This window comes from Sinohyriopsis cumingii, unplaced genomic scaffold, assembly GCF_028554795.1.
Source record: "Sinohyriopsis cumingii isolate HCF-2022 unplaced genomic scaffold, ASM2855479v2 utg002407l, whole genome shotgun sequence".
NCBI lineage: Eukaryota > Metazoa > Mollusca > Bivalvia > Unionida > Unionidae > Sinohyriopsis > Sinohyriopsis cumingii.
This window is the reverse complement of record NW_028316200.1, coordinates 1-26,180: the sequence shown is the minus strand read 5'-3', so window position 1 is coordinate 26,180 and position 26,180 is coordinate 1. Positions and strand designations below refer to the sequence as shown.

Genomic DNA, 26,180 nt, shown 5'->3' with positions numbered 1-26,180 from the left:
AGATGCCCATTAAAACAGCCATATTGGAGGTTAGATTGGCACTATTTTCATTTACGTCCAACTAGACATAAGAAGTCTTTCACTGATATGACGATTCATTCAGGAGAAGTAGTTATACCAAGATTTTCAGGATGGCCACATTGGTGGCCTTATAGGATGTCTGTACAGCACCATAATTCTCATTCAGGACCTGCTAGACATCAACATAAGTATTTTGTACACATGTTGACACGCTGACACAATTATCCATTCAGAAGTAGCGATAAAAAGTTTCTTAATATGGCTACTGTGGCAACCACATTGTATGTGTGAGTGGCACCATCTTGTTTTTTCTTCCAGATATTTTCACACAAATATCATATTTAAAGATAACATGAATTCATACAAGATCTTGTCAGTTTATTTCATAACAGACTTTTCCCTCATATTAATATAATCTTTTGAAAACATTTATACATTATAGTTCTAGAAATTTTTCATGCTCTCAGAAACTATTAAAATCACAGCAGAAAGTGTTATGTTATATCTTTATTCAGCACTGAAAAATATTTATGAACTCTTAAAGTTTTTTCCCCTATATTAACTTAATTTAATGAAGATTTTCAGACTATAACCTTTCCATTGGATTTATTTTTTCAAACATGGCGTAAAAAGTATGTTATAGTAACCAATTTTTACATTGCCTTCACCATTGCAGAAATCTCTATAATCAATTTCCTAGTAAAGAAAAGCCAAGAAAATAAATGGACAGTTAATATTCACTTCAGGATCACAGACCTGAGGCAAATATGTCATTGTTAAATCAAACATTTTTATTGTGTTTCCTTAGACCTAAATATATATATATACTTGCTGTTACTCTAAACGAAGGCTGGTAATCCAGTTGATAACCTTTTGGGGGTTTTAAGGATGTCTTTAAAATTAAGGCCTTAAAAATGTTGAGATCTTATATTAAAAATGACAATTTGAGCCTTGCAGATTCATGTCCACAGGTGCCCAAATAAAATAAAAAGTGGGGGGGGTGCAAGGGGCAAGCTTGTTGGTGTGTTATAAAATAACTGACTTATCATCGGTGTGCTGACAGGTGATGTGTAATTAAATCACTGTTGTAATATTAATAATGAGTGAGTCTGCACAAAGGAATTTCATACAGCTAAACTAGCTCAACAACTAGAGGCAATTAAGAAATATATCCACATTCGTGATTCTGTCAAATGGCAGATACAACAGCATCAGGAAGCTCAAGTGGCATTTACAGAAGGTAAAGAGCCGCTATACTTGTTATCTTTTTAGGGATGTGCTTGGATTTTGCCCTCAAGCTGGAGCAGTCATAGGATATATAATAAATCGCCACGGTCGGAATTTATCCCCAAGCTGGGGTAATCGATGGGTAAAGTCTTATCCACAGTCGGGGTTTTATTCAAGCTTCAGGTGCAAGTTTTTGTGCATCTCCATGCCCTTGCATAAAACACAGTTACACGTTTTTTTATATAGATATTTTTCAGTTGTAGACAGGAATAATAAGTATTTGCGAGTGTTTGAAATGAATGGGTTCATTATGAATTGAGTGGCACTACATTTCAAAAGCAAAATTGGATTGAAATGCAAGAACTGTAGTACGGAATTAGTGTTGGTTCTGGATCGTAGAATGGAATTGTGTGTGTGTGATTGGATTTTTAACGTAGCTTGAATAATTTTTCAGTCATATTGCTACGATGTCTGCAGTGTGGCAGTTTATAGTGATGTATAGCACTGGGGCATCATGCTGCAAACATGTAGTATGATGTTGCACCCAGTCACATTATCCTGACACCAGGCCGATCAGTCCTAACACTAACCTCTTAATGCTGAGCGTCTAGCGAGGTAGCTGTTAATACCATTTTTGTAAGTCTTTGGTATGACTTGGCTGGGGTTTGAACCCATGACCTCCCGCTTCTGAGGCGGACGCTCTAACCACTAGGACACCGGAGTGGTCAGAATGGAATTGTAACAATTACAATGGAAGCAATTTGTATTATGCTTGTTGGGGCATTCCTCACTGATGGCTGTCAGTGACATCATCATGGGAACGTGTAACAGCCACATTTTGTAAGAACAAGGTGTAGTTGGTGAACAATACAGACACTTTTCTGCCATTTCCACTGGCATCATCTCATATGATGTTATTTAAAAAAACTTCCTACAACATACTCACAACATATAAAACCTATATGCAAATCTGATGAAAGCTGCTTGTGTTTCTGAAACACATATTCCATACTGGTGGCAAGAATGTCCAAATCTACATTACAAAAATGAAAACATTACCATCCATCTAGGAGTTGCAAATGTATGAAATCCTCTTGTTGGGTAGTTTTACTAACAGGCTTTACAGCAGGGCCTTCCATTAGATTTAAATGTGGCAGGTAAGTTGACAAAGTAGGGTGGGGGGTTGGGGGGACCTACCCCAATGGGGATAATTCATTTTTTTTTTAAAGTAGCATGGTGTAAAGTAAAAGTAGATGGGCTGATAAGGAATCCACTGAATTTACAGACTAAAGGTTCAGACATTTGTTTTTAAGAGAAAAATGAAAGAAGGAAACAATACAACAGATATTTTAATATGACTTTAATGTTTATTTTCTAGATTTAATTAAGATTATGAATCAGAATCAGTCTCCAACTCCACTGTAAAGTTTATCTATTACTTCTTCTGCTCAGGCACCTGCAAATTAAAACAAAATTGTAATGCTTAAATAAAGTCATATCATCTCAGCACTAGTTACATATGCAGAAGTCATGTTAATCAGCATTATAAAAATGTATGAAATTTTCTTCACTGCACTTGTGCTTCCCTTACTATCGTTAAGCCATGATACAAGATAACTTTGCACTTACTTGTCATTTCTGGCAAGTGGATGGTGCAATCAATTTGCACAAAGATGAATTTATTTCATCCAAATATTTCATGTGAATAAAAATTCCAAATGGAGGCACTTGTCCGATCAGACAAGATATATGCATATTGTAGTTAGCTGGACTCTAGCTCTGATAGTCCTGGGCAATAGGATAAGCTGATTTTGTTATCAGTTTAGAAATGCATCCGCTTTGCAAATACTATGCTTTAAAAGACGAAACTGAATCCAATATTGATGAAATAAGAGTCATTTGGATTACCTTGTTTTTTATCATTCTGCGTTGGTTGGGTGCATATTTGAGGGTCTCTGATATGGTCTCTTCCATTCCATTTGCCTTTGCTTTGCCATTAGTTTTCAAGCAGGCTTCTGCATGAGTAATACAATGTTTTAAAATAAGTTTCACAACAAAGGATGCATTGCATTTTTCTAAATGCCAGCAATAATCAATGGAATATTTTTAAAACATGTACTTTGAAATGTGTCTCAAGTTACTTTATCAATTCATTTAAAAATCTCTGGCAAGTCACATGAAAAACACAATTTAAATCAAGCCATACTTACTTATCAAAGACTTTCTCATTCACATCCTTTACCTCACACAATAAATATCAGCAACACCAACATTAAATTCACACAATCAGTACAAAACCTAGGTGTTACTCTGGACAGTACTCTCACATTGCACCAACATGTCATGAACATATGCAAGGCTGCGTATCTTGAGCTGAGACGCATCAGCTCCATTCTCAGATATCTTTCAGTTGATGCCACTAAAACACTTGTGTGTTCATTACTGCTTTCAAGACTGGACTATGGTAACTCAATTCTGTCTGGTTCATCTTAATATCTACTGCAGAGACTTCAAAAAGTTCAAAACATAGCTGCTTGGATCATACTTAGAGTACCACAATCAGAGCACACCTCCCCGCTGCTCTGTACCCAACACTGGCTATCCATTCGATCCAGAATCAAACACAACATTAGTTCTCTGTGCTACGTTTCACTGACAGACTCTAGTCCAACATACCTATCCGACCTCACCTATGTGTACACACAAGCAAGATACTTACACTCCTCTTCCGACAATCATATACTCATTATTCTCACTATGAAAACAAAGTCACATGGACAGCATTCTTTTGCATACCAGGGCCCAGCAACATGGAATGAATTGCCCACTGAACTTAGACACAAAGACGCAGTGATCCCATTCAAGAGTGCTCTCAAAACTACTTATTCTGACTACAAAAACAAACTTAATGACTTAATAATGTTAACTACCTTAAATATTCTCAGCATGTTTTTTATGTTTTCTAATTTCATGGTGTTTGTTTTTGTAATCATATCATTGTGTATGTTTTTATGTTGTCTAATGTTGCAAAGCGCTTAGAGCTTCTAAAGATTAGGCGCTATACAAAGTCCTCATTATTATTATTATTATATTTAGCTTGGATGAATATTTTTTAAATCAGTGGCCATAACTAAAAAATGGGATTTTGTTTTATGATCATAAAAGTATGTTGGACACCATCCATGATGTACAATGCTGTCTGACATTTCTATGCACCTAAGGTTTCCATCTCAAATATTAAAGCAAAATGCATACCGAATTTGACAGATTGATGAAAATAAAAAAAAGCAATGCTTACCATTTGAAAAGAGGCAATTGTCACTAGAATATTCTATTCAAAATGATATTAATTTTGGACACAGGGGATACCACCCCCATGTTTTCCTGACTCGTGATATGTCGGCCTATTCTGTGCACAGCTTTAAAAGATGTAATGTTTATCCATCGAGCTATAGAAATGAAATACATTTACTGTAGACTGTTTCTGTCAGCAGTTAAGTTGAGTAATTAGGTCAGGTTTATAGCTAGTTTACAAAATTCAATGTAGAATGCCAATAAATGACAAGATATATTTTTGCAAACTAAAGTGATCTTGAAAAAAGATTAGTAAAGTTTAACATTTTATAAAAAATAAGCTATTATGTGGAAAAGAAACAACAATGAAATAGGATGCAATGTGTTTACGTCTAGTTTTGGAAGGTACCGTCATAATTGTACCGTAGTTTAATGGGTGGAAAGGCCATTGAAAGGTAAGGGCAGTGCGGAGACCATCGAGTATGTTCCAGAATAGCTGAATCTTTGTAGATACATAGATCCATTCGTAACTTCAGTCCGCAAGCGAAACACTGTACTTCGTATCCCAATCCTGACTCGGGTCCGAAGTAGACAAATCCTGTTCTAGCTAAAACATACGAAGAAGGTAATCCTTCCCTATCCGTAGGCCATTTTTGAAACGTGTCCAATCGACGGGCACAATCACAATAGTCAGGTAAGAAGACTGGAAAATGGTAGGGTTTGAACTTGGAGTTCTCACTGGATTTCTCACTCGATTCTTGCTGCGGCGAAGTCATCCTTCTGGTGGGTGGCTATCCTCTTACAACCAATGTTTTATACCGACATGTCCATACGGCAAAGTAAAGTGGGTGGGAAGCCGCACTCGCTTCTGCTACACGATTTGATAGACTTTTTCCAAGGGTCGACTGACGATGTGGTGTGTGGGTAAACGTACAATCTTGTTGGGTTGATAGGTGGTCACTTTCTCTAGACTGCAAGGCTTCTTTCAATATGCCAAAGTTGACCACTCGACTGGTACGATAATTCAGAGTAAGTCCTTTCACTTTACACTTCGTGTGCACTTCTCCTTGTTTGTCCCAGTATTCGTAGCCGTAATTTTTGGGACCACCACTAACGAAACTTAGAATCTTGTCATCAGGGTGCTTGTCTGTCCAGGCTCCTAAACAGTCTCCTTCGATGTCAGGGTGCTGTTGACTCGGGTGATCGATATAAATGCAACTGTCCATGTCAAAGTACAAGACACGTTCCCCTAACAGTTCTAAGGCTTCGTACAATTTTAAGCGAGCATGAGCTGTCATGTAAGCTGCAATGATGACATTTCCAAAGGGGTCATCTTCTACAAAGTTCAGATCTTCTTCGTAATTCACCAAGATCAAATCCTCACGAACGACGTCCACGTGTTTCATGAATTTGGCTTTGTCGTGAATCATCTGAAAGTAGCGGGAAGGTTCGGTCAAATACTCCGTCTTGGGTAAACACGGTCATTGTGCCATTTTACCCCACAAGCAATTTAACATCACTTTGGCAAACGATCGCCTGCCTTCGTTTTTCTCAATGTGATTTAAAGTAATGCCTTCTTGTGCCCAGAATTTCTCTCTGAATGTCTTTTGGTCTTCGGGAGTGTGACACCAGGACAGATAGCCACTGGCTTCTTGCTCAGTTTCAAAAAGGCATCCACGTAGTCTGCGAAAATGCCTTTCTGCGTGGGGCTTTGACCGAGTATTGACGTTTGATATAGTTGGTCGTTTGAGGACTGATGACAGCCACAGTGTTTTCAAGCATGAATCGTTGTCGGTAGACTAAGGAACACGCTTTGGCAATGGTGCAAGCCTCTTTTAAATGATCAACCCCTCCGTGTTCCATGAACAGTTCTCGAAATTTTCCACAGCATCGCCGTAAAATGTCCATGTCGGAACGACGATACTTTAGCATTTCTTCCTGAAAGTCGAAAGGGTCGGAGGCGTGAGCCTGGTACCAAGCGTAGAAAGTTTCTCGTTCAGTACATATGTTGTCAGGGTCGTAATAGTGAGCCTGAGGCAAATGGGGTAGAACGGCGTGTTGATTGGCTTCTGTATTGAAAAAGTGTGGAAAGTACCCTTTAGCCATTTCTGTCATTCCAAACATTTTAGGCATTCGACTCAAAGGCATGGCTAAGTAGCTCATCGAATCTTTAAACTGCACTTGTCCCACTTGCATGAAAATGATTTTGGCTCCGTTCAAAGTGATTTTAGGACGCTCGATGCCACGTTCCGTATAACATCTCAAAAGAAACTGTCCATCGTATCCGGAGAAATTGTGAGCCATCACTGTGGCATGGTGATGACAATCTCCATAATAATGTTCGATGTCCTCTTGGCTCCACGTCTTGTCGATGGGGTCTAAGACCCATTGTGTGAAATCGGCTAGTGTGTTCAGTCCTTGAAAGATTTTTTCACGCCCTCCAGGAATCTTACTGCAGTGAGGGCAATAACTCAAGATAGGTTCTTGAATCACTTCTCGCACGCTCGATGAGCCACGCAGAAATTAGGAATGTGAATACTGGTCTCTTGCATGCATTCGAAATCGAAAAAGATGAAATTGCCTTTCTTCTTCTTGTGACCATCCTCTTTCTCTGGTTGGGATTGGTATTTTTGCATGTAGCATTGGTGTTCCAAGTCCACAATGCAGTGACAAATGTGACATTTTTTCTTTCCTGAACATACGTGTGCCTTGGTACTGTTGATACATAGACCTTGTCCACACATTGGGCACAATCTCAGGAGTTGACAAGCACATTTCTTCTGTGAACCTTGCATCTTCAGATGTTGTTGGTAACAGGCAGGGCTGACAAATGTGCGCAGACAAGCAGGACAATGCACTGGTTCTTGCCCTTCGCTCAGACAGGGTTGAGAGGCCAAACATCCTGAGCATTTCGATCCACAATGTTTGTGTTGCTCTCGATTATTATAACCATCATAAGTCACATTTCTCACAGTAATATTTGTATCCCAGGAATCCAGTGATAGTGGTAATGGTATCGAAATGGTCATCGTGATGATAGAGGTGAATGTATTTTCCATCCTTAAAGTCTTTCCCTCGAAACAACAGAGACCCGCGCACTTCTTGAGGGTGCACTTTCAAGGTGTATCGTGGAGCTAGGGCATCTTGCAATTTTTGCATCTCAGGAATGCCACAGGATGTGTCTTTGGACAGGCATGCTTGTTGTAACAGAAGTTCTGCTTCATTTCGTTGTTTGGCTCGGTTCGATTTTCGAATGTTCTCCCAGGCTCTTTTCCATTCTACCGTGTCGTTCTTGTCGGCATAGGTTCATCCCACCACGATGGCTCGGGCTAAACACATGTGGTCTTGAAAATTGTTAATTTGGACAAGACTTGTTTTGGTAATGCGAAGGTTGTTGACCAATAAGGTCTTTCTGCATTGTCCGGTCCCTTGAGGAGGAGAGACATGGGTCATGTCCAGTGTGGCTTTTCCATCGGTGATGTCAAACTGGTCATTAGATTGTTGCACGTGTTGAATCTTGTCCATGACTTTGGAAGTGGTCAATTCTGCAGGGCTGCTAAACTCGATCCAAACAGGGGATTTCAAGCCATCATGTTGTATGGAAAGTCTCAAGCGATCATCTTCTTTGGGTTGACATTGTCGCTTGAGTGTGGTGAGCAAAGAATCCCACATGTCGGTGATGAACCCTTTTGCTTTCTCTAACAGTACTTCAGACTTGAAATCTTTAAACTTCACTGTGTATTTGTAAGCCGTAGTTCTAAATTTTCTAGAGGGACGCTTTTCCGTCTCTCGAATGTCATAGTACTTTTCAGGGTTGACTAAGGGTGGTAAACTTTGTTTAGAGGGTTTGGATTCTGGTTCACTCATGTCCTCTTCAAAATCACTGGCATGAATTTGTGCCAAGACTTCAGCCCTAGTACGAGGCGATAGATCACGTTTCTGCCTCTTACTTTCTTCTTCTTTCTTCTCAAATGAATTGGATCATTTCATCTCGATAGCAAAAAGTCAAATGACTAAAGTTTAAACACCATGGATTAATTTATAGTCATAGCAGAAAAGCGTATATAAAGGGTATGTGTCTTGTCCTTTCACTATTCATTTCACTCTCAAACTGAGCACAACAATGGAAGAGACTACCAAGATCGAACGTTTCATCAGAGCTTTGCGAGGGGTCATTAGAAAATTCTCTTCAGACCAGCCGAGGGACTACTCTCCTTCCTTTCAAGATAAAAGTCAAGATACTTGCTATATCTGTCAGAAGAAAGGGCATTGGTCTTCAGAGTGTCCAGACCGTCAAAAAAGAAAAAAAAGGGGTTAGAAGAGACAAAAGTCAAGATACCTGTTATTATTGTCAAGAAAAAGGACATTGGTCACCAGACTGCCCAAAAAAGAAACAAGAGGAGTCAGAAGAAGAGAGGGATCCTTCAGAGGAAGAGGAAGAAGAAGAGGAAGAAAACAGACAGGTGAAGAAAAAGAAACAGGAGAAGAAAAGAAGGGAAGAAAGTGAAGAGGAAGAGGAGGAAAAGACTATGACGGTGAAGAAATTAAAAAAACAGAGAGTGAACAATGAGACAGAATAAGTCTATGAACTTTTTAAAGTGCTCTGTTGTGAATTGTGAATTGTAAATATTTATAAAAGAATAAATTAATTATAAAAGGTAAGTGTCTTTGGGTTTTGATTTTAAAATAAGAACCTACACTCACGCACACTCATACACAGACAGGTACTATTGGGTAAAATGGTTTTTATTAGTTATTGGCAATTGAAAGCCTATCTCTTTTCGAGAGACGTGGATGGCCCTGAAAAGGGCCTTTTTTGGTGTAAGGGGTGAGTTTAAACAATCAACTTTAACTGTCTTAAGCCTTTGCCATGGCCAAGGCCTACTTCTGGACTGCGTACTGTTGATGATGATTTCGTTGAAATCACTAAGGATGGTGCAGTAGGCGTAGTCACAGGGTTGGAGTGTTTAGCTTGGGAAGGTCGTATTCTCTTCGGCCGTAATAAAGAAGTCTGATACATCTGTTTCAGACTTCTTAACTAAAATGTCTAACAGTACCGTGACCGTTTGATTTTGACACCCTTGTTTCTTTGCTGCTGCGTCTTCTTCTTGTTGTTTTTTTCTTACCTCTTCTTCTTGCTGCTGTTGCTGTAGGAGAAAAGCTTGTTCCGCTTCCTTTTGCTGTTGTATAAATTTCTCCAATTCTTCTTTCTGTCTCTGTCTAAAATTTTCCATGTGCGGTAATGAAGGAGAAGGTGACGAAGGTTCAGGAACAAATTCTTGCAAGGTAAAAAAATCCACAAAATCCCAATTCACCTCTTCTGAAAGTAAGTCTGGGTTCCCTTGGGTAGTCTCCACCATCAGTGCACCCAAACTGATCGTTTTCTGAGTTTCCGTCATGTTGAAAAACTGTCGCTTAGATTGACTACGCACAGGCGCTAGCGAATCTATATAGACTATGTGACGTCACAGACTGCTTTCTTCGGATTGGACGTGGGCTGACTGAATTTTGTAACGCGTGTTTGGATTGGTCAACAAACTCAATCCGTTTCAATCCTTCCTCCCCCTATAAATAAGTACAGTTCACTGCATTCCTTCACCTGTTACTCAGCACCCCAACATGTGGACCGATGTACAATCTTCAACGCTTGTGTCTTCGATGATGTTCCGGACGGACATATCAATGTATGTCTGATCCAACTGGACAGTTATCCACAGGACAGACACCAGCCTGTGGATGCGAAGAATCTTATGTGGAGCATCAAGGATGCCTCAAAAGAGTCTTAATCTATGGTCCTGCAGTCAGGCACAGCCTAAGGTCAAGAAGAAGATGTCACAGATGCCCTTTATGTTAAGGGTATATTAACATAAAACCAAAGGCCCTTTTCAGGGCCATTCCTATCTCTCGAAAAGATCTTGACTTTCAATTGCCTACCCCTTTTTTTATTTTTTTGTTTAAAAAAATAATAAAAAAATAGAGACCCCTCCCTGTTTCAATTTTCGCCTGTTCCATTTTCATAGACCCATCAGGTCGGGACCTTATTAAAATAGGGTCCCGACCCTGTTCCATTTCCCCTAGTCCCAAGACAGTCCCACGATTTATTCCCCATGTTCAATTTCCCTTGTCCCTAGAGTGAATAGTTTTTTTTCTTTCTCCCATGTTAAATTCCCCTTGTCCCTAGAATGGATATTTTTTTTTTTCTCCCATGTTAAATTACATAGTCCCCAGAGTGGATATACCCTTTTTAAGATGGAAGTTCCCTAGTCCCTAGACCGTCCCTATTCACTACTACCATTGTCATTACCAGCCTGAAACCCAATTTAATGCCATTTGTATAAATTCATTTCAAATAAATATTATGATATAGTTGAAGTGTAAAGTCAAGCAAGTATTCTGTTTGCAGATTTTACATTTTAGATATTATAGTAAAGTCATATTTTCTCTTGTTTAGTAAACTTTATTGCAACTGGTTCCAAAATAGTAAATCTTATTTAATGTTCATTCACCAGAATAGGTATTAATACAATCCCGAATTAACTGTATGGTACTAAAATATACCCTGATCTTGTGTGAGATTGTAATATACAGAACTATACCTCAAGACAACAATAATATATTGAATTTATATTGTATCAAGACTGTCATGGTTATGAACTCCAACTTTATTCAGGTTTTTTCATAATAAATGATCATCTTGTGCTATGGTTGAAAAGAAATCAAAGTTCAGTTTAACTCCATTCTCTCCACATTTGTAAGTTGTTAAGAGGCATACTCATCCTCAGTGTTATAGTAAAATGTAATCTTATTTGGATCAATCTTGGTGGTGTAATATATGAATGGAGAAAGAATATTATCATCCAGATTAAAATATGTTTTATTCAGACTCTACTAAAATTTTTAGTTGGATATGGGTTACGGAGCCTGATGTGTACGAACAAGGCAATGTGTACCATGACCTTTTTAATTTAACATTTTAAACTCCTGCAGAAGAAAGAGATTTTTTAGATCCATTAATCTGTATTAACAAAAACATTTCTTCAGTATGATTTTCAATTACTTAGTATTGACAAAACTCATATTTTAAAGTTGTTGTTTTTTTGTGTTTGGTTTGGCCTTTTATGGTAAACCAACACAAGTAAGTTATTTAGTGCCAAGGCACTTTAAGTATAGTGCCTTGCCCAAGGACACACCATGGTAGCTAACCCAGGTTGGTCTGATGGTAGAATTTGAACCTACCTTATTTCACAGGTCCAGAAAGCTAACCACTGAGCCACTACAGCTCCCCATCTTATTGTGGAATGCTGGTATACTTTATGATCAAGAAGGATGGGTTGGGGTATGCATGTTGCATCTGAAAAAAGTGATGGAATTTTTGTTTACATAATATTTTAGTCATACAATATGAATCATTTTCTATAGATTTAAGATGTATCAGATCAAGTTAAGAAAAATCATATATTCTGTTTCCTGGGAATGTACTAAAATTCACTGTTATTGTTTGATTTTTTGGTAGTAAGCTTACTTGGTATTTTTTTCTTTTTAACTTGAATACCTAATTTGTTAACATCCTATTCTAAATCTTCAGAGTTCTGTCTATTAAGTGACAACTGTTGATACATGTAGGGAAGTTTTTGTTTATATCTTTTGATTTTTGTGATTCTGGAAGTTGCAGTATTTGTTGTTGTATTATAACCATTTCAGTAATTTAATGAATGCAGAGTATACTGCTCTATAAATGAAATTTAAGTGAAAATAATGTAAAAGTATGTTTCACTGCAAATATAAATTGTTTAAAATAATATATCATTTATCATATGACTATTCAATTGTGGTAACTAGTATTCCATCCAATATCTATATATTAAAATATGTCTTTTCATACAGCTGGTGATCATTTAGATACAAGTCCAATTGAACATAATCAAATTATCAATGCAGGTGTTTTTATTAGTAGTAGTATTGCAAGTATAAGTGTTAGTATTAAGATTTCATATACAGGTATGATAAGTGTATCATAATGTTTAAATGATGCTCCTTGTTACAACATAAAATATGTTCATTGAAACAAATGGTTCACTGGTAAATTGGCAGCAAAGGTCTTCACTGAATTATGTTGCATAAACTATTTTACAATAAAACATATATGATGCATCTCAATTATGATGAATGTGAGGAGGAGGATTAATAATAATGCAATTTAAGTTATCTTCATAACATAAGTTCTAGCAGATGTGTAATTTTTATGTGGTTCATCATCAGTTTGAAACTGGTCTGTGATTTCTGGATCTGGACATACCTGGTCCCCTGCTGTTGTGCTGCTATGGTCTTTACAGTTCATTAGGATATCAGTTACACTTGGTTTACATTTAGAACCCCATGGGATGGAATGCCCAGTTTGAAACTGAGAGAATGGTTAATTATCCATAATATAACTCCTGCAGTTATTATTAGGTTTGATATCAAGGTCTTTCTTTAAAAGCTTTTCAACTCAGGTTCTGTTCTACCATACAGATAAATAAAGTCAAATTCAAGGCTTTCAGATTTGTCCAGTTTGTTTCATGTGTTGCAGCAGACAGACTGTATATTGCCACTGTACCATATAAATATCAGTGCTTAGTCTGCTCTCAGTTGCTGTGGTTTGATTAGTTACAAGTGTCATCACATGTGACTAATTATTGACCAATGTAATGAAACTTGTATAATTAGAAGGCTGTATTTAAAAACTCTAAAGATCTTAAAAAGAAAATTGGATCGGGGTAAGTAAAACCTTTTACTTTGACCATTTGGCTAGAAAATAATTTTCAATAAGTTTAAATTGGATAATAGTAATATAATAATTAATTACACAAATCAGAATAAAAGCTATTTGCATATCCCCTTACAGCTGTTGCTTTTTCATAGTACTAAGTAGAATAAAGTATAGTTAAGACAGATAAAGAAATATCCCGTCATATATACCTTACATCAAATAAAGAAACTCAAGATGGATAACAACAAAATTAATGTCACATCATCAAATAGTTATCTCAGCTGCCTGGTCAACCTAAAGGCAGATAAACTAAGGCAAACTTACTCCGAAGCAGTCTCATCCCCCCTAAGAGAAAAACGACAGATACAGTTCTTAACGCCAATTTTCAACTCGACCCCAACTGACTCGATGAGTAGACTCTACCTGTCACCAAGCGTAAACGAGAATGTGGACAATCTACCAAGTAACCGCAAAACTACATCCGACATGAGTACCCAAACTGAGGAACAATACTCAACAAGCACAAAAACAACCCAGACCACGCTGGTTAAAAACACTAGCAGCCAGGGGACTCAAACTGAGAACCTACTAGATGAAACAGAACGCCCTCACCCTACCACAAATAAAGCAGTCACACACGACTCAACAAAAGGTAAGAATAATAGGAAAACCAACTCCCAAATACCAGTTAGAAAGAATAAGGAACACACTAACTGTCAATACAAGACCCAGCAAGCCGGTTATGGACAACGAAACAAAGTCAGCTAAAGAGACAAACACCAGGGGAAAAAAGACCAGTCTGCAAAATATCCAAAACAAGAAACACCCCGCTGAACTGACTCTCTTCGTCAAGGGAGTAAATTCCAAAATAACGAAGTTAGCCTTTAAAACCATAGCATGGCAATTGAACAAACATCACCAAGGAGAATTCACGCTTAAAAGCACTAGAGACGACTTGCTGATAATCAAATGCACCACTGAACAACAGATTGCCAAATATATGGAAATTGAAAGAATAGGCCAAATAAATGTTCAGGTCACTAGACACAACAGAACAAAACAACACATAGACCCAAACCCCCCAAAAACACACAACAAAGGAGTCATATACGTATCAACTCAAAATAAAACCAATGAAATAGTAGACTACATAAGGAGTAAAGGACAGGAAGTAGAGAAAGCAATCCGCCTAAAAACAAGAAGGGGAAAGGATAGCACTGCAGTGGTACTCTTTTTTAAGGGCGCCACCCCAGAAACTATCAAAATAGCCGAAAAACTCGAGGCTAAAAAAATTTTTGCTTTCAAAAACAAACCACGGTTCTGTGGCAACTGCAAAAATTGGGGGCATTACTCTAAGAGTTGCGGAAACCTATTCCGGTGCAATCAATGTGGTCTTCACCACCCAGACCGGAAAACATGTAGCGCCACCAATCAGCACTGCGCTAACTGTAGTGGTAACCACAAACCAAACCACGCAGAATGCCCCAGGGCTCTTAGAGAAGCCCTAATAGTCGAATATATGATCTCCCATGGGGTAAACTATAAGCAGGCCAAAACAAAAATCAGGATACCAAAAACAAAATAAATAGGTAGCACCCTCACTGGTAGGAAACACGCATAAAATGAAAACAACAGTAAATTAAACAAACTATTAAGACTTTTTGCACTAGAGATGGATTCCAGAGCAGAAATCAAAATATGGCAATGGAATGCACGCGGCCTTAGGGCCCACGCTGACCAACTAAATAACAAAATACTTGAACAGGAAAGAAAACCAGATGTTATATGCATACAGGACACCCACCTAAATGATACATCACGTATCCCAAACATCATAGGCTACAACACCAAATACCTAAAGCATCGATCCCCCACAGCAAGAGGAGGGGGGTTAGCAACCTTTGTTAGAGATGGAATTACATCAGAAATGCATAAATTAACAGATAGTAGACCGCCCAATGACTTCGAAATACAGATAGTCAAAATAACCGCTCAAACTAAGCAGGTACTAATCGTTAACCTCTATGAAACAAATGAGCAGCGCAATTTAAGTGCAGACGAAACAATCAAAATGATTAAAGACTGTGGAGAATGGGTGGTAATATGCGGGGACTTCAGTGCGCACAATGAACTATGGGGGAGTCAAAAGACGGACATTAAAGGAAAAATTGTAGAAAAATGGGCACAAAAATGCAACTTAGTTTTTCTAAACAACGGATAGATGACAGAACAGGCCACATATCGGCAATAGACCTATCTCTATGCACACCAAGATTAGCAGGCATTTCTGATTGGCAAGTTGATGAAAGCGACCCTATGGGAAGTGACCATTACCTTATAAATATAGAAATACAAATTAGAATACCTCAAAATAAAGCGTCCTTCACACCAAGATGGAAATACGAACAGGCCAACTGGATTAGGTTCAAACAGATAGGTGACTCAATCGACCCAGAAACCATATATCACCGGGACATTGACACCTTTAATGACAAATTAATAGAAACCATTAACACAATGGCCCAAGAAACAATTCCTAAAACTAAAGGAGTAGCACCCAAACCCACGGTGCCCTGGTGGAATAATGAATGTAAAATAGCAATTAAAGAGAAAAAAAGAGCTCTAAACAAATTCAAAAGAACTAAAAATAATAGGGACTTTAACTACTACAAGGAAAAGGAAAAAACTGCCAAACAAACTATTATGATAGCTAAACAAAACTCATGGAGAGAATTCTGCTCAAAACTAGATATTAACACAAAATCGAAGGAGGTGTGGCAAAGAATTAAAAAAATGAGAGGCAAAACTAAATCAATAACCCCCAACATACCTGGACAAAACAACAAACATAAGGCAGAATTATTCGCAAACTATTTCGCCAACATGTGTAGCAATACCAACTTAGAGGATAAGTTTAAAAATCATAAAAGGCAATTTGAGGAAAGCAACTCTGACAACATAAAGGAAGCAGGAAATAATGACGGCCCACTAAACCTTCCGTTTACAGAAGCCGAATGGAGAAAGGCCCTCGCCGGCAAAAAGACCACATCCCCCGGGGAGGACACTTTGGGGTATGAAATGTACAAGAACCTACCCAAAAAACTTGTCACAATTGCACTTAACCTCATTAATAAAATATGGGAAACCGGTACCATACCTATAAGATGGAAAAAGGCAGTAGTGGTCCCGATTCTTAAGCCTGGAAAACCCTCAAGCGATATAAAATCATACAGGCCCATATCACTAACAGACAATATATGTAAAATAATGGAAATTATGGTAAACAACAGGCTGAAATACCATTTAGAAAGCAAAGGACTACTAGCTAATACACAGAGCGGGTTTCGCAACTACCGAAGCACAATAGACCAACTCATGAGACTAGAAACCGCTGTCAAATTAGCATCTAGAGAAAAATTTTAAAAATCCAGATATGTTACAGCCATCTTCTTAGACATGGAAAAAGCATATGATCTAATGTGGACTAAGGGACTGATAAGTAAACTTAAACCATACGGAATAACTGGCAATATATACAAATTTATTGCTAACTTCCTAACCGATAGAAAGATACAAGTCAGACTAGGACAAGACTACTCCGAACGATACAAACTGGAAAATGGCACGCCACAATGAAGCGTAATCAGCCCAACTTTATTTAATATAATGATAAACGACCTGGAAACAGCGGTAAAACCCAACCACCTTGACTTATCCCAATTCGCCGATGACAGCGCCGTATGGAAAACTGGCAACCCGGCCAGCAGAGAAACGACCAAGCACTTACAAAAAGGACTAAACGATATAGGAAATTGGACAGATAAATGGGGATTTAAATTGTCACCTCTAAAAACAGTAGGCATAGTTTCCAATCCGGGAGGTGGCCACCCCCCACCCACTCCAAACTTAACCCTAAAGGGGGTACCCATCAAATTCGAAAAACAAGCGACACTCCTAGGTATGGTATTCGACCACGAACTCACGTGGGCAGCTCATATCCAAGAACTCGTAACGAAGTGCAAACGAGACATCAACCTCCACAGAAACCTCAGAGGGGTGAATTGGGGGGTTGATCAAAAAACACTCGTTACCCTATATAGAGCACTTATAAGAGCAAAATTGGACTACGGTTGCCAGGTATATGGAGCGGCGAACGCCACGTTACTAAAGAAACTAGACACAGTCCAATCAAAAGCGCTAAGGGTATGCACCGGCGTCCTAAATGGTACCCCCACACAAGATATCTTAATAATAGTAGGAGAACCCCCGCTAGACCTAAGGCGGAAGGAATTGATGCTGCGATACTCTACTCGAATATCAATACACCAACCCAACCACCTCACGCTACAAGCCCTCTTAGCATGCGACAAACCATTCGATACAAAAGGAAAAAATAAAAAAATACCTAGTGGGAAAATAATTATAGAATTAAAAAGGAAATTTCAAATCGCAAATATCAACCCAGAAAAAATAAGGTACTACCCAGACCCCCCGTGGACCTGTCCCACACCACAAATAGATCTTAGCTTACGTAAACTAGGACAAAAACAAAATGACCCGATAGGACTAAGAGCATCAATACTAACGTACATTGACAACAAATACGAGACATACACGCAAATCTTCGCAGATGGATCAAAAACCAAAAATCCAAATAAAACTGCAGCAGGGATAGTGATCCCAAAATTAGATGTCACCGTTGGAAAAAGACTCCCAGACCAATGCGCTATATACACGGTAGAATTCATGGCAATACTAATGGCATTAACATACGTCAAAACATACCCCACAACTAAGGCAGTCATTCTAAGCGACTCTTACAGTGTACTACAATCGTTAGCAACGGACCAATCCAAGAGCAGACCTAATATGATTAATCATGCAAGATCGCTACTTAAAGAGATTGAAAAAAACAACAAACACGTTGAATTCGTATGGATACCCCCTCACATCCATAATCCCAGGCAATGACAAAGCAGATGCAGAAGCAAAAAACGCCACAAACGAACCAAAAGCCCAAAATATAGCATACAGCGTCACTGAAATCAATAACATGGGACAAGATCAATGACATGTGGCAAGAGCTATGGGAAAAATCGGATGCAAACAGTCTAATACACACGATGATGAAAAAAGTAAGTAGAAAAGTCGAAAGTCCGACCTTCAAAAATCCATACGATATAACAATAATAAATAGAATAAGAACAGGTAAAACACTATTGGCAGGATGCGCAGGGAAACACATAAAAAGGGGACCAACCGAAAACTGCCCCTACTGCCCAACTCCAGAAACAATCGCACACTTAATAAATATATGCCCCAAATACAACCAGGAAAGGGCCGAACTAAAATCTCAACAGGAACAAATAGGAGAACGGTGGACATACCCGGAGTTACTTGTGGCAAAAAACAATAACATAGGAATGACCTATAATAACATCATGACATTCATTAACAAAATAGGCAAAAGGGGACAAATCTAAACCGAATGAAGGGTTGGGTATAAAGAGAGACCATGTAAAGAAATTAAAACCAATAAACCTAAAAGATCGAACCAAAAAAGAAAAAAACCAATCAAAATATTACAAATCACTGTTTGGGAATTGTGACGGCCGGCTCGGGCTAGTGGGTTCACAGACTGACACCGCCGCTCATAACCCGAACAATAAAAACCAGATAAGGACGAATATTACAAAATCACTGTTTTGGAATTATAATGGCATGCTAGGCCCCGTAGGTTCAAAAAAAAAAAAAAAATATAAAAAAATAAAAATAAAAAAAATATACATTAAAATAAATCACAAATAGCTAAGCTAAACAAAAATAACAGGTAAATAGCCAAGTGGTCAAAGCGAAGGGAAACAAAGGCAATCAAACCACCTCCCTCGAAGAAAACATCTCACGGCGAACATGGCAGTATCAAAAGGACGAGAAGACCAAAACAGAAACGGACACGGGATAAGGCAGAAAGAGCTGAAATAAAGAAGAGCAGGAAAAGGCACAGAATGAAGTTAAACGTCCTAAGGCAGTAAAAGAAGAAAGAACAGGACACTTGCAGACCTTGGGGAATGAAGGCAGAAACAATGAAAAGAGTATGCCTCAAATAATCAAACCACCCCCACCCCCCAGTATGAAAAGAATTGCCTTCCTGAAATCAAACAAAATAAATAAGGCCCCCCCCCCCACATCTACTTATAAGTGTGAATGAGAAAGTGAGCGTGAATGTGTGTTGTCGGGATACGTGGGAAAAGCAGAAAAACGAACAAAAATGTCTATAGCCATCACACAAATATAGCATACACACTCACTACCCACCTTTTTTTTTCTTTTCTTTTCTTTTTTTTTTTCTTTTTTACAAACAAATTTTACCACATAGGGCTTTCATTCTGACCCACGAAAGCCCTCTTTTGACCAACAACTTACTGGCCCTGAAACACACTGATTGGTTTAAAGCCACACGTACGAAATACTTAACCAAATTGAGATCTCCAAAACAAAATAAAGGGCTACTAAAAGCCTACTAGATGTGAAAAAATTTCCGGAAAATTCAAGTACGCAAAGTACACAAAATTTAATAGACCTTACAAAAGATAGGAAAATTCACAACTCAGGAATATCTGAAGCGTATGTGACAATCACATGTTTGGCAAGATAGTACAGGAATAGCCCAATAAATATAGGGAACTGGGCATTGATTGCAACGAAAATTTAATAATACTGCTGCTGGTGTGCTTCGGTTACTGCCTGAAATGAGAGAGGAAGGAGATGCAGGATGCAGAAACAGACCACCAACGGAGTACAACGATGGAGAAGGTTGCAGCGACGAGAGCCTGGGCGGGACCTTTTGGGGCACCTGGGCTTCGGCTTGCTTGCTTGGGGGCATTGTATAAGTTAATCGCTAAATTCAAAAAGTACACAAACGTGTACAAACTAAACAGTCGCACATACCGAAAGGTGCACGTGACTTTAATCCAATGAATGAATGAAATGTGTGCTAGAGGGTAGGGTTAGCAGTTATACTCCAATTATGTTTGTGATGAGCAAAAGCAGCTGCACAAATTTGAGCTTTTAGTTTGGTTCTGGTAGGGTCAAAGGATGCAGGTACATTTTACATTAATTTTTTACTAGAAATAGCTATTTTCAATATTTTTCTGTGACAAGGCAACTAAAAGAATCAGTATGTGCCTTATGCATGAATAAAGTTCACTAGTACTATAACAAATTAGCATACTTTTCATCACCCCTCTACCATCAAGATTTTTTTATATTTACCTCTGTAGCAGACACAAATAAAAGTCGGCAGCTCATTTGCAGACTAAGTTACGCATATGATCTCCAATGCTCATCTAACTGTGACAGGCAGTCACCAACAAGCCAACCTATTTCCATGCCTAACTCAAAGTAAATCTGAACCACATTATAGATTTAGCTTATGTGTAAATTTATAAATGCTAGGCTTGTGATAATTAGGTTCATGCCTTCTACCTTAAAAATTAGAGGGATGTCAAAATACGAAACTATCCAGTGAGACCTATGATGTTAATTTTAATCCCTATGGGATTTGTGACATAAAAAACCCAAATGCTTTATGTATTAAAAGGTAACTAATGGGGGCAGGATCTGCAGTGAATCAATGGTTAGTATGCTAGACTCCTGATAAAAATGTTTGTGTTAAAATCCTGTTATCAAGTCAACCAGGTTACCTACTGCAATGTACCCTTGCCTTACTCCAATTCCCTCAGTACTCAGTAAACAACTAGTGTTGCTGTACATAACAAAACCAGTCCATATTGATTTTACATATTTTACTAAATCCTGACAAAAATAATTCTCTAAATAAAGAATGATTAATATGTGATGGTCTCGCATGTAATCAAACTCTTCCAAGCTTTTAATGATATGAACCGATTTATCAATGTTTATCAAATTTGCATGAAAAACTATTTCTTATTTGTCATCAAATATGTTCAATGTTTTGATCATATAAGCATTTCTGCTACATTAAATCAAAATAATCTTTTTGTCAGAAATAGAGCCCTTATAGTATTTGCAAGGTCAACCAATCAGATGCAGAATTTGAGTTTAATATGAATGAATATTTTTTTTACAAAATTGCTCTTTTGCTATATCTTGATGAGATAAATCTATTCACCAAGTCTGATGAAATTAATGAGAAATAGTTTTAAGAGCAGTAGCAAGAATGGCTAGTGAGATGTAGAACCACCACATTATATGCATAGATTTTGCTTATAGCCTCAGACATACAAGCAAATAATTAAACAAGTCAGATCTAAATTGGATCATAAACACTGTTGTGCAAATCATAAGAAACTCTGCCAATCAGATGCAAGGTCACTTCACTACCATACCTTTATCACACTCATAATAAGCATCATTGTGAAACTTGACTCTATAAGCCCAATGGCCAAGCATGATCAAACTTGAATCAGCAGTAGTGGTTATAACCTCATGTATTTGTATGCATCTTCACTTCTTCAATCTAGATCTCATTTATATAAGCATGTATTCTACGTTTAGTAAAAACTGCACTACATGTATAAATATTGCATGCGGTGGTAACATACTCAGATGAAAGATCACCTTATTATTATTAATGGTTAACACTCATCAAACTTCAAGGACAACTTAATGATTTTAGCCTATATTGTGGAAGTATGGCTTTTAGGCTGGTTAAAAAACTCAACTAATCTTATACATGATCACATGTATATACTTGGATTTTCCTCATTATTAGATTTATCCAAGATGTTGATTTAAGCCCAAAACCAAGTTTTATATAAACAAATTGATCAGAACTATGGACTCCAAAGTAGCTAATTTCTTACTGTTGAAAGACAGAAGGGGATGTGAAATAAATAACACACTCTGGACCATTACATAAACCCACTTAGCCTTTTGACCAGTTGAGATAAAATATCAACAATAATGTTAAATAAGATTGATAAATTATGTTTTCTCACATTACCTCTAGCCCTTTTCAACATGGATGGTATTTTTCTTCCACATATGTCAGCTCTTAATTAGTGGCCCTTTCCCATCATGAATGTTGTAGGTGAAACTCTCAGAATTAGGCTTTTTAATTTATATCTGTAGAAGAAAAAAACTATTGGTCTGCATATATCAATGTCACCATTTCTGTATTAGATTAAAATACCATATGTGTGTGTGTGTGTGTGTGTGTGTTAATTTTAGAATTTAAGCAAACTTGTCTCCATGTGTTTATTTTAAAACTGATGATGATAACACATAACAGGTTCAATGGATAAAATGTTATTTCTTACTTCTTACAACTGCTCATTATATCTGAATTTACATTCAATGTTTGTTTTAATTAACATATTTGGGATATTGGGCAAATTATTTATTTTGTAGTTTATCATTATATCATTTACCAGTCTTTTATCATTCAAATATGTAATATAGTACCATTATACTGACTTCATATTCTATATGATATCCCAGCAATACATATTAAGCAGATAAGTGCAAATAAAAATGTTCAGAATGTAAAATTTACTCCAAGCTCAAAGAAGATCAGCAAAAGATAATATCCAACAAATTACCAAACAAAAAGCGAAGTTAACGCAGTTACCTTTATTATGATGTCTCCAACACCAACGGTACTGTACAGCTACGTCTTCTGAGTTTTACCGTCATCTTGTCTTTCAAACCAGAATTAATTTCTTGAGCTCTTACAAAATGAAGAAACTTTTAAATACTATAATTTAAGCAGCTGCTTTACATGCCATCAGATAAATTATGGCACAGTGTTATGTCTGTCAGCAAAACGCAACTTCACATTTGGACGGCGCGCTGTGTGGGCATCGCCGACACAGCAACTGACATGAATTCTCTATTAGCAGACAATGATTCGGAATAAATCCTTCGCAAATCTAACATTCTCGATTTTTCATAGTTCCACTTTTCATTGTTGCATCTGTTTGATTGTACAATTGCTAATGATGTTCAATGAATCAACTTCAATTCATCTGCTGTCTGAAATCCCGGTTCAGTTGGTATTTTCTTCCGCGCATGATGCCGTGTAAATAAAAGATACGGTCGACATTCAAAGTGGTTTAGGTTAATTTATTATTTTTCTTTATTAAGGTCATTTGCAGAAAGTGTTTCGCTAGGGTGAGAAAAAAAAATATAACAAAAAGAAAACTTTCTTTTCCAACGCTAATACTGTATATATTTCAATTTGTGATTGATGCTATAAATAAAAAAAAATGATAATAAAGCATTTTAGCCCGTGGCTTCGGCACGGCACTCGTTTTTGTGGGTTTTTTAAAATGTTGTTAGTGTTGTTTTGGGGTTGTTTTTTGTGTGTGTACCACACTAAAAAACATACCAGGTATTAGGCCTAACGTAGGAAAAGAAATTATCCTCTATTTATTACTATTCTTACTGTCAAATGACGCAAAAGTGATCAAATTGCTATTAAGATTTTGTTTTGTATAACACTTACCGCTCGTTTTCGTCGAGATAAAGCAGCCACTTCAAAATGATTATAAAATCTGTGACAGATGAAAAACGTGGTTTAAATAATTCGTAATCGCCTGCCTTAAAATACTGTAGGAATTTGCTAATGTATTTCATGGCCCTCGTTTGAATAGATACCAACGATCATGTATATCGACCAAATTTTGTATATTCCTGCCCACAATCATGTATTTTGTATTAAACCGTATATTACACGAGCGCTCTGTGGCAAACTCGGGGGGGGGGGGGGGGGCGGGTCTCTATTATACCCAGAGGCGTAGCTATGATATTTTGCGCCCGGGGACGAACTATAAAATTGGCGCCCCAGCCCCCTCCCCGTTTAATCACATTTTTGAATATTACCCTTGTTTACTTATTATAATGTAACGTTGTAAGCCTCATTTTGGCGCCCCTGTACCTTGGCCCCCGGGGACATATGTACTCCCCTTCCGCCCCCCCCCCCCCCAGCTACGCCTCTGATTATACCTGCTGTATCAGTTGAGAAATATATTGAACAGATCAGGCCCCAATACTCTCGCTCTGAAAAACATTAAAATAATTATATGCAGAATATCGGTAGGTCTCCCTCTTGCCAAAAATGTCAGCACCATATATATTTTGCAAGTAATGTAATGGGTATAATAACACACACACACACACACACTTTGTCTTTGGGGGGGGGGGGCAACGGACAGATGCCCCCATTTCCCAAAAAAAATAAAAAGTATTTTATATTTGTGTATTTCCCCCTCAGATGTGTTCTACGTTTTATTAAAACAAAATTTTATATAAAAAATTTAGTTTTTAGAATTTTTGATGGGGTATTTATGTTTCCATAGTGTTATCTAAAGGGTTGTTCGTCCGAGTCTGGTTTCCCTCACCTTGCTCGAAGTTCATTCCCTTGAAATGTTTTGTAACCTTTGCTATATGTCGCCTAGGTCTCAGTGTTTGCTATATGTAATGGTGTTATATTGTGTGTATGCTATATTTTCTTTATGTTTGAGACAGCAAGTATAGATCAAATATCTTTCCCAGTTGTATTTCTTCCTTTATGATGTTATATTGTATCTTTTAATTTGTTTTATGGTTTTCTAATTTTGACGATGGAATGGTGTACTATTTAGATTTTGTTTTAAAAAAATAATTTCCTATTTTATTATTCGAGTGATAATATGTGTCGTTCCTCATAATAGTCTTTAAAGATGTTGATAGGTAGGTTACGCTCGATCCAAGGTTCACGCTTCTTTATTCTCTATGTGTTTTTCCTGGGTCGCGTTAGGCCTCCTTTATTTAGTTTATCTGATTATGCTTTATTGAAAGATCCAAACGTATTTATGAGACCACATTATTCTATAGTGGTCAACCATGCAGTGCGGGAGAAGTTAGTAGGGTTTTAAACTAAGTGTTATACAGTATGTATTTGTGTCTTTATTTTGTCTGTTTATGTTCTACATTGGGTGTTTTCAAAGACTCATGATGGGCCTATGCACTTCACTGAGCCCTGTGACTTAGCCCCATGATGTCATCGCCATTTACTTCCCCCTTATATTTTCCCTGTATCCCTTCCTATATATGTCTTTAGAATTTTCTTTCAGAGAAAGAAGAAAAAAAATTAAATTACAAAATTCTTTTATTTTTTTCTTTCTTCCTTTCTTCCCTTTTCTCTTTTAAAAAAAAAAGTTATATGGGTTTCTTTGAAATATTTGAAATAGAATTTGAAATTTTCTTTGAAATATGGCTGTTGTGGGGTGCGAGGAGGGGGTATGGGTATGGCATCAGCTCGCAATTGCGCTACGCGACCCTTCGGTCTGTAATACCTATTCCTCCCTCCCCCTCTCTCCCCCAATTCCAACATCAATTGCGTTATATCAACCTGACGGTAAGTATCTATTCGTCGTAAGACGTACTGAGTTCTTGCTGTGGTTAATATTCTTATTTTTACCACGTATCTTATTTAAAAATCTTTATCACCTGTCCACAGGATATCATCGTAGTTACTATATAGTCTATACATTTTAGAACGATTTTGTTTTCGTAGTCTAAATCTATGAATAAAATGTTATTTTTGTTATACTTATATTTTTTGCAAATTTTCATTATTAACTTTATCCTATTATGTTTAGTTTTATCACATTGGACAATCGTATGTAGTTTGGTGAAGTTCGCTGTTTTACATAAAGGGCATTTCGGCATTATCCTCAGCATACGATGTTTGATTGTTTCTTCGCCTGTTAGCCAGGTGTTGTGCAGGTATTTAAAAATTATACTTTGTGTTTTGACAGATCTTATTTTCCCCAATTTTTCCAATTTTTTTGTCCAATTTACACCCTCAGTTGTCCTGCTCTACTCTACATTTTATATTTTTGGTTACCTCCTCCCTAATCCA

At 37.5% G+C, this 26,180-nt stretch overlaps 1 long non-coding RNA gene across 1 annotated transcript; it reads right to left on the bottom strand.

Annotated features, from left to right (window-relative positions):
* Positions 1-3,154: 3,154 nt before the first annotated feature.
* Positions 3,155-23,282, bottom strand: LOC149770768 (uncharacterized). Its single transcript, XR_016418473.1, has 4 exons — positions 22,905-23,282; positions 22,278-22,399; positions 11,779-11,893; positions 3,155-3,263 (listed from the first exon to the last, which is right to left on the bottom strand). It is a non-coding gene; the product is annotated as an uncharacterized LOC149770768 (long non-coding RNA).
* Between the last annotated feature and the right edge of the window lie 2,898 nt (positions 23,283-26,180).